Raw genomic sequence first — 7,787 nt, forward strand, 5'->3', positions numbered from 1 at the left:
TTGATCTTGGACTTCCAGCCTCTAGAACTATGAGAAAACAGCCCCGTCTGTCGTATTTGTTATGGCAGCCGTAGGAAACTAATACACACAGTAAGGACTAACCCTAGTTTTTAGGAAACTAACACGCGCAATAAGGATTTTAGGAAGATGTCCACCCAACTGAAAATAGAGGTGGCTTCTGGAGCTCTAGAATGAGAGGGGAGAAAAGAAAGAAGTTACAAAGCATATATATGCACTTTCTATATGCTTTCATATTGCTAGAGATGTCAGGGCAGACATTTTTTTTTCCCACAATCATAAAAGAAAAGAAAAAGGAAAGAATATCACTCTGGTAAGTAGGGGAACATTCATCGATGGTACGCAAAGTGATACTTTAATCCATTACACAATTTTTTAAACGGGAGAATGCAGACAGTACGTTTTGAGATCAGTTACGCAGGAACCTCATAGACTTTATATATGGGGTGCATATTTTTGCAAAGACTTAAAATATCACTTCTATTTTCAGAAGGTACATTCTCACAAAAAAGAAAACTCGCCAGCAAGTCTAATTTTAAGCCTGAGAACCCTAGGAGAAGTCTGTGGTCTCGGTTTCCTCTGCTTCATTTCCACTGCTGCGATCAGCCGGCACCACATTTTGCAAAATCTAGGTTACTCAGAATTAAACAAACACTACACATATGAAACCAGAAACACCCGCACCCCATAAAGGACAGCAGAATCCACAACAAAACTCTCCTGACTTCATCACACACAGCTCTTCCTACCACTGCCGGAACACAGATTCTGATAGATTCTCTTACTGGACAGTTGACCCCAAGGCGTCGCTTTTTGCCTGCGTGGCGAATCGACAGATTCAAGAAAAAGAAGCAGAGGGATGAAGAAGTTGTCATTTCTCCCAACTCTACGACAGCTGGCAACTCTAAATTGTGGGCTAGAAGCGTAAAAATTCCACTCGTAAAAACTCCACTCAAAATACCTCGAAGCCAAATTTTGACCAGAGTTGCCTCCTTATGTTCCACGGCCACCCCCCACCCCCAGCCCACCCCGCCTGGTGACTAGAGTTTGGGACCCAGCAGGTGTTATATCCTCGTTAAACTGAACCCTACTATGTTATTTTTGCCAATGGAAAACCTTGATCTCTTCAGGTCGACTGCCTGAGCCACCTTAACATTCAAAATCATAAAACAAGTGAAACACTGAAAAGTAGAAAAAGGATGCAAACCATTTAAAATCTTTTCGGTGCGCCTGGGTGGCTCAGTCAGTTGAGCGACCCACTCTGACTTTGATCTCACAGTTCCTGAGTTCGGGCCCCACATCAGGCTTACTACTGTCAGCACAGAGCCCCCTTTGGGTCTTGTCCGCCCTCTCTCTATCCCTGCCCCGACTTGTGCTCTCTCTCTCAAAAATAAATACACATTTTAAAAATGAAAACAAAATGACAAAAATAAAATCTTCTTTTAGTATAAAATCAACTTACATGTTTTCAACAGTACCCTTTGGGGGGCGGGGGTGACTTTCTTCCTTTTCTACCATCACTCCATGGGGAAAGAATTAAGATTGTGTTTGACATTTAAAGCGCAGAAAACATTTTGAGAGCTTGATCTATATAGGATATTGTGCAAGAAAATGGAAGGGGGAAAGCCCTCCAGGATCCAGATGATAATGGAGTAAGGCTGTCAATAAAAAGAAAGCTACAGGCAAGTTGATAATTCGAGTGGCAACAATATTACAAAGGTGTGATGCGGGTAAGGACAGGTGCTTTATTCTTCTTGGAAAATAAGGGTTTGGGAGGAGATGCACAGACGCCTTCATTTCGGTGGGGAGGAGAGAACTCTGCAAGCACCTTGAGTAAAGCTTGCCAGGCAGAGGGAGCAGCTCGCAAAAAGGCGGAGGTAAGAGCAGGTTGGGTTCGGTGGGGACAAAAAGCACTCACGGCGGGCATCCAGCCCGGGGGAGACCACTGACCGCACTTGGCCTGGGAAAAGACGGGGGACGTGATGCCTGTGCAGTCCTTTCCCTCATCACAAACCAACCGAGAGAGCCCAGTGTCTTCAAGCCTCTCCTAGGCGCCCCTGAACCATGGGACCTAAGCATGGGGACCCGCCACCTCCCTCCCCTCTGACCGCGCCCTCGAGGGCAGGTTTCGTTGAACACACCGGGCTTTGGAGAAGTTACCTGAACATCGCACAGCCTCAAAAGCACCACGAGTCACTTCAGGACCGGTGCTCCAGGCTCCTGGATTAGGGCCACCAAAGGTGCAACCCCTTATCAGGAGAGAGAAACAAGGTGTCAGCCGGCTGGCAGGCAGGTGCCTTGGGACACCCCAGATCCGCAAAGGCTCTCTTGATCTTTGACCCATGAGCCTTCTGTGTACATGTATGTGCATGTAGGGCACATTTCCAAATTGCTCACAGTTTCAAAAGTAACCTAACGAATCGTCACTCAACGCTAGTTAGATGATTTCGGTGAAAATCCGTGGGTTTTCACTAACGGGTGGGAATCACTGCCCTTCTGGCCTTTGGCTGCTGGTTGATAGGGAGTTAGTGGCTTTATTAGGGAAGCACCTCACTTAGTTAGCCTTGCTTGCATGCCACTCTGGGTTAGATCCTGCGAAGAAAACAAGGACTGAGCTCAGAGGAAAAGAGAGCCCACCTGCTAGAAATAGTTTTTGACATAAAAAGTAAATTTCGGTTAAAGACATGGAGAAGGCTGTTCCCAAACAGAAAGGGATTACTGCTCTGTCAGAAGTCCTTTCAAGCTTAGTTGATGACGGTGTGGTTGTCTGGGAGAGGATCGGAACGTCCAACGATTATTGGGCTTTTCGAAGTAAAGCTCTTCCTGGAGGAAATGTAAGTAGGAGGTTCTGGAATCTCAGTTATCCGAGAGACATCGTAAGCACCCAGACCTACCAAACAGCATCCGGAAACTAACATGAGTTGGCAGGAGCCAACCATGCTAGAAAAAGAGCTTTTTTTCCTTTTTAACTTTGAGACCAAAGGGAATAGCTAAGGGCAGCAGCAGTAGAAAAGTAACAAATGTGACCCGGAAGTCAGAGAGGAAACACACCAAGAAAATAAAGTAGCCAAAGAAGCTGTTAACAGATGGAGCGATCGCATATTTGCAAAACTCTTGGGCCAAAAGAGAATTTGGATTTGAAAAAAATAAATTGACAACAAAATTTTGGGATTCGAGGGTACTCTGACGAAAAGCGTTGAGATATTCGATGTTGGTGAAGGCGCTTGTGAGTATGTATATTTTTATTTCACCCAATTAAGTGTACTGAATTGTCATTTACCTAAAACTGTGTTTATCATTTTACTAATTTTAAATAAAGTAAAAAGCGTAAAACAAAAAAATCTCTCCTCCTCGCCTCCTGCTTCATAGCACTGTCTTTTATTATTTCTTTCATATTGTCTTGACTTTCGGGTCTCGCTTTACCTGTGTGGCCCCATCCTCTACCAACCCACACCCTTTCCAGGCGTTCTCCCCTTTGCGGAGGACTGTGTTTGTACGAACAACATGGCACACACTGGGTGACCAAGGGAGACTTGTCTGCTCTGGCTAAAGTGCTCTCCTCAGCTTATCATCTAACAGGACTCCAGCCCCAAGTGGTCTGAACATCAGATGGTATGTGTTCTGTTAAGATATTTGGACGGGAGCATAGAGGCCACCGAGACCTACAGACACATCACTCGAGGAACCAGATGAATAGATCCAAAGGGGCCAAAGCCAGAGGCTCAATGACGAGCTTGTCTTCAAAGTAGTTTTTATAGGAAAAAGCAACTCATATTCATCTAAGGTAATAGGAATTATTATGAGATATGTGAATGGCGAACGTCCATCTTTTTTTCCTAACCAGGTATTGTCAGAGTGCAGAGACAGAAACAGATTTAAGATCACCCCCAGGTAATCACCTGCCCCCCAGCTTTGTGGGATGCTCTTAGTTGAGAGAAGGAACAGAGGGAAAAGAGCAGTTCAGAAGATATGTGCACTTAATTTTAGGCCAGGTGCATTTGAGGTATCTGTAAAATTTTGTCAAAACCATACATCATAGAAATAAGCAAATTATTTTCAATTTGAGCAATATTCTTAGGCAGCTGTGTACCATTACAGCACTGAGCCTTTAAAAACTGTATTATTCACAGTAAAGTTTGGTTTTAAAATGTTAGCTAAGATGGGTACAAGCAGTAATATTAAATGTTAATACAATACCTATTTTTGATTAAAATAATAAATGGTAACTGTCATTGGGAAAATCATTAGCAATTTATTTTTTAAAACTGAAGCTATTATCAAATATTAGCAGTGAAGGAAAACACATCTAGCATTCATGCTGTTGACTTTTTTCCACTTAATATTAAACATCAAAAGGCAATTAATTTTCTAAAAATTTACTTTATTATGGTTTATGAAAGGAAAAGCAAAATGCTCTATGTAGCCTGAAACACCATGAGTAAGATGCCAGCAATCTCTGGAGACCACATATGCTTCTTCACCATGAACAGTGATACTAAAATGTGTGCAAACATTTTCTAGAGGAAAAAAAAACCCAACTTATAAATAATAGCATTGAAAGTTTTCTTGAGTGAAATTTTAGGAAAAATAACTCAAAATATTTTCAACTACAACTACGAAGATCTGAAGGTTATATGGCCAGTATTTTACCAGCCAGGGAAGAAACAAGTCACTAAAATTTTTCTACTTGACTTTGAAAAAAAAAAAAAAAACCCCACTATTGAAAGAATACACAGGTGGAAAGTGAGTAAAACCACGCACGCACTTACAATATGTGAAGAACTCGCTAAGGGTTCTGCTCTGCGCTTTATGCACAATTATAAAATGTATGCCTCAAAACAACATGTGAGAGGTCTTCGTGGTTTTGTTTTACAAATCAATAAACTTCGTCCCAAGGGAGGGCCATTACCTACCCTGAGTTACACCGGCGGGATTGTCAACAGGTTTATAGGACCCCAACTTGCTTTCATGCGTCCACTGAACAAACATTTCAGTGTCTGCCGAGCGACGGGAACTGCACGAGGCAGAGGATATGGAACAGTGAAAAAACGGGCAAAAAATATATACCTCAGTGGAGCCTGCATCCTAGGGGGAGAACAGCCCATAAACACAAAAATAAGTAAAACAATATGCTATTAGAAGAGAAATGTTGGGCTGCCCGGGGGCGGGGGGTGGGGGGGGAGGGGGGGCTGCAACTGGGTGGCTCAGTCAGTTAAGAGTCTGACTCCATTTCAGTTCAGGTCACGATCTCACGGTTCTTGGGATCGAGCCCCACGTCAGCTCCACACTGACAGGACAGAGCCTACTTGGGATTCTTTCCCCTCTCTCTCTGCCCCTCCCCCTGCTCTCGCTCTCTCTCTTTCTTTCATAAATCTGCTTATTTATTTATTTTAAGAGAAATAATAAATAAACGTTTCCTTTATTTTGAGAAAATAAATAAGCATACTTGTTTATTTTGAGAGAAAGAGTACATGTGCGAGTGCCCACGAGTGGGGGAGGGGCAGAGAGCGAGGGAAAGAGAGAGTCCCAAGCAGGCTCTGCACCATCAGCGTGGAGCCTGACCTGGGGCTCAATCCCACAAACTGTGAGATCCTGACTCGAACTGAAATCAAGAGTCAGGCATTTAGCCTACTGAGCCGCCCAGGGGCCCCAATAAACAAACATTATTTTTCATGTTTACTTATTTTTGAGAGAGAGAGAAAGAGACAGAGCGTGAATTGGAGAGGGGCAAAGAGAGAGGGAGACACAGAATCCAGAGCAGGCTCCAGGCTCTGAGCTGTCAGCCCAGGGCCCCACGCGGGGCTCGAACTCACAAACCGTGAGATCATGACCTGAGTTGAAGTCTGACATTTAACTGACTGAGACACCCAGGCGCCCCTAAAAAACAGTTTTTTAAAAAAGAAGAAGATGAATACTTGGGAGAAAAAATAAAGTGAAGAAGCGGGACAGCCAGTGCCACAGGTCGGACGGGCTGAGGCTTTAAAAGGGACAGTATGGGAAGGCTTCATCATGAAGGTGACAACTGAACAAAGACTTAGAAACGCTGATTGAGAACAGGTGTCATGGGGACATATGGGGGAGGAGCAACGCAGGTAGCAGAATGGGAACATCGCCATGACACTGAGGTGAACCGTGTCCAGTGGTCAAGGAGCACCAAAGTGGCCAGGAGAAGGAAGGTAGCAACAGTGAAGACAGAGAAGCTTCTGCCCGGAGGTCGTTTGGTGTTGGAGGGTTTGAGCAGGGGGACGACACGCCCAGAATTCAGCTATGAAGTGACACTCTAGTTGACAATACGCTGGGGAGAGAGAATGGGGAAAGAGAGCACGCAGGCAGAAGAGTTAAGTGTCCATTAAAATGGTTTGAGGAAGAGGACAGCGGTGGCTTGGACCAGGGCATAGGAGTGGAGGAGTGACAAGTGTCAGTGGATATTTTGAAGGTAGAGAGCCAAGAGAATTTTCCTGATGACTGAATCTGAAGTGTGAGAGCAAAAGGGAAGAATCACGGATAACTTGGAATTTGGAGCCAAGCCAATTGGAAGATCAAGTTGCCAGATGCAGGAGAGTTTGGAGAATCAAGAGTGCGATTTGGACAGATTTTGAAGATTTCACCTAGAACACTGGATACATGATCAGATATTGGAGGACGGGACTGAGCTGAAGGTAAATATTTGGGAATAGATACTGTAGAGCTGATACCTAAGGCCATGAACCTGGGTGTGATACAGATGAGGTCCAAAGAGGAGGGTCAGCAGGGGGGAAGAGAGGAAGAAGAGCACAAGATTCTGGAGGAAACCCAAGTAAAGACAAAGCTTCAAGGATCAGAAGTAACGAGTTGCATCCGTGTCCTCTGCTAGAGCAGGTGGGAACAGGAAAAGGCCACTGGTTTCACATATTGCGGTTTTCGGGGCCTGTGAATAAAGCAGTCTCCGGGCAGGGGTGGAAATAAACACTTTCAAGTGGTTTAAGAGACAATGGCAAAAAAAGGGACTGGAACGAACACGGATGCAAAAACCCTCAACAAAATATTAACAAATCCAATCCAACAATATACAAAAAGAATTGTACGCCATTACCAAATGAGATTTATTCCAGGTATGAAAGATTGGTTCACCATTTGAAAATCGATGTAATAGTATAATACATCACATCGACGTGTTGAACATGCAAAATAACGCGATTATCGTATCAATAGATGCAGAAAAAGCATTTGACAAAATCTTACCCCATTCACGATAAAAGTTCTCAGTAAACTATGGACAGAGGGGGATCTTCTTCAACTTGATAAGGGATAGCTACCAAAAACCTACAGCTAGCATCATAATTAATGGTAAGAAACTCAATGCTTTCCCACTAAGATCAGGAACGATGAAAGGATGCCTCCTTCCAACACTCCTGTTCAACATCACACTGAAGTTCTAGCTAATGTAACAAGACAAGAAAAGGAAATAAAAGGACACAATTTGGAAGGAAGCAAAGGAATTGATGGTAAGGAGGTAACTCTTGGGTGGTAGCTGGAGAAGAGGTGGCCTCAAGAGAAGTTTATTTGTGTTTTAAAGATGAGGGGAGTAACTAAGTATGAAAAGAAACATTGATGCTACAGAGAAGACAATTGCTGAAGAAACACCCCTAATCAAGCCACCAAAGTGTTAAGAACCAGTGTGTATGGCAATTTTGTCATCACTGGCTGTTTTTTAAACATGAGCCTCTGTAAGGATCTCTCTCTCTCTCTCTCTCTCTCTCTCCCTCTCTCTCTTTCTCTCTGTATTTCTT

The sequence above is a fragment of the Acinonyx jubatus genome, chromosome F2 (genome assembly GCF_027475565.1).
Source record: "Acinonyx jubatus isolate Ajub_Pintada_27869175 chromosome F2, VMU_Ajub_asm_v1.0, whole genome shotgun sequence".
Taxonomy (NCBI): domain Eukaryota; kingdom Metazoa; phylum Chordata; class Mammalia; order Carnivora; family Felidae; genus Acinonyx; species Acinonyx jubatus.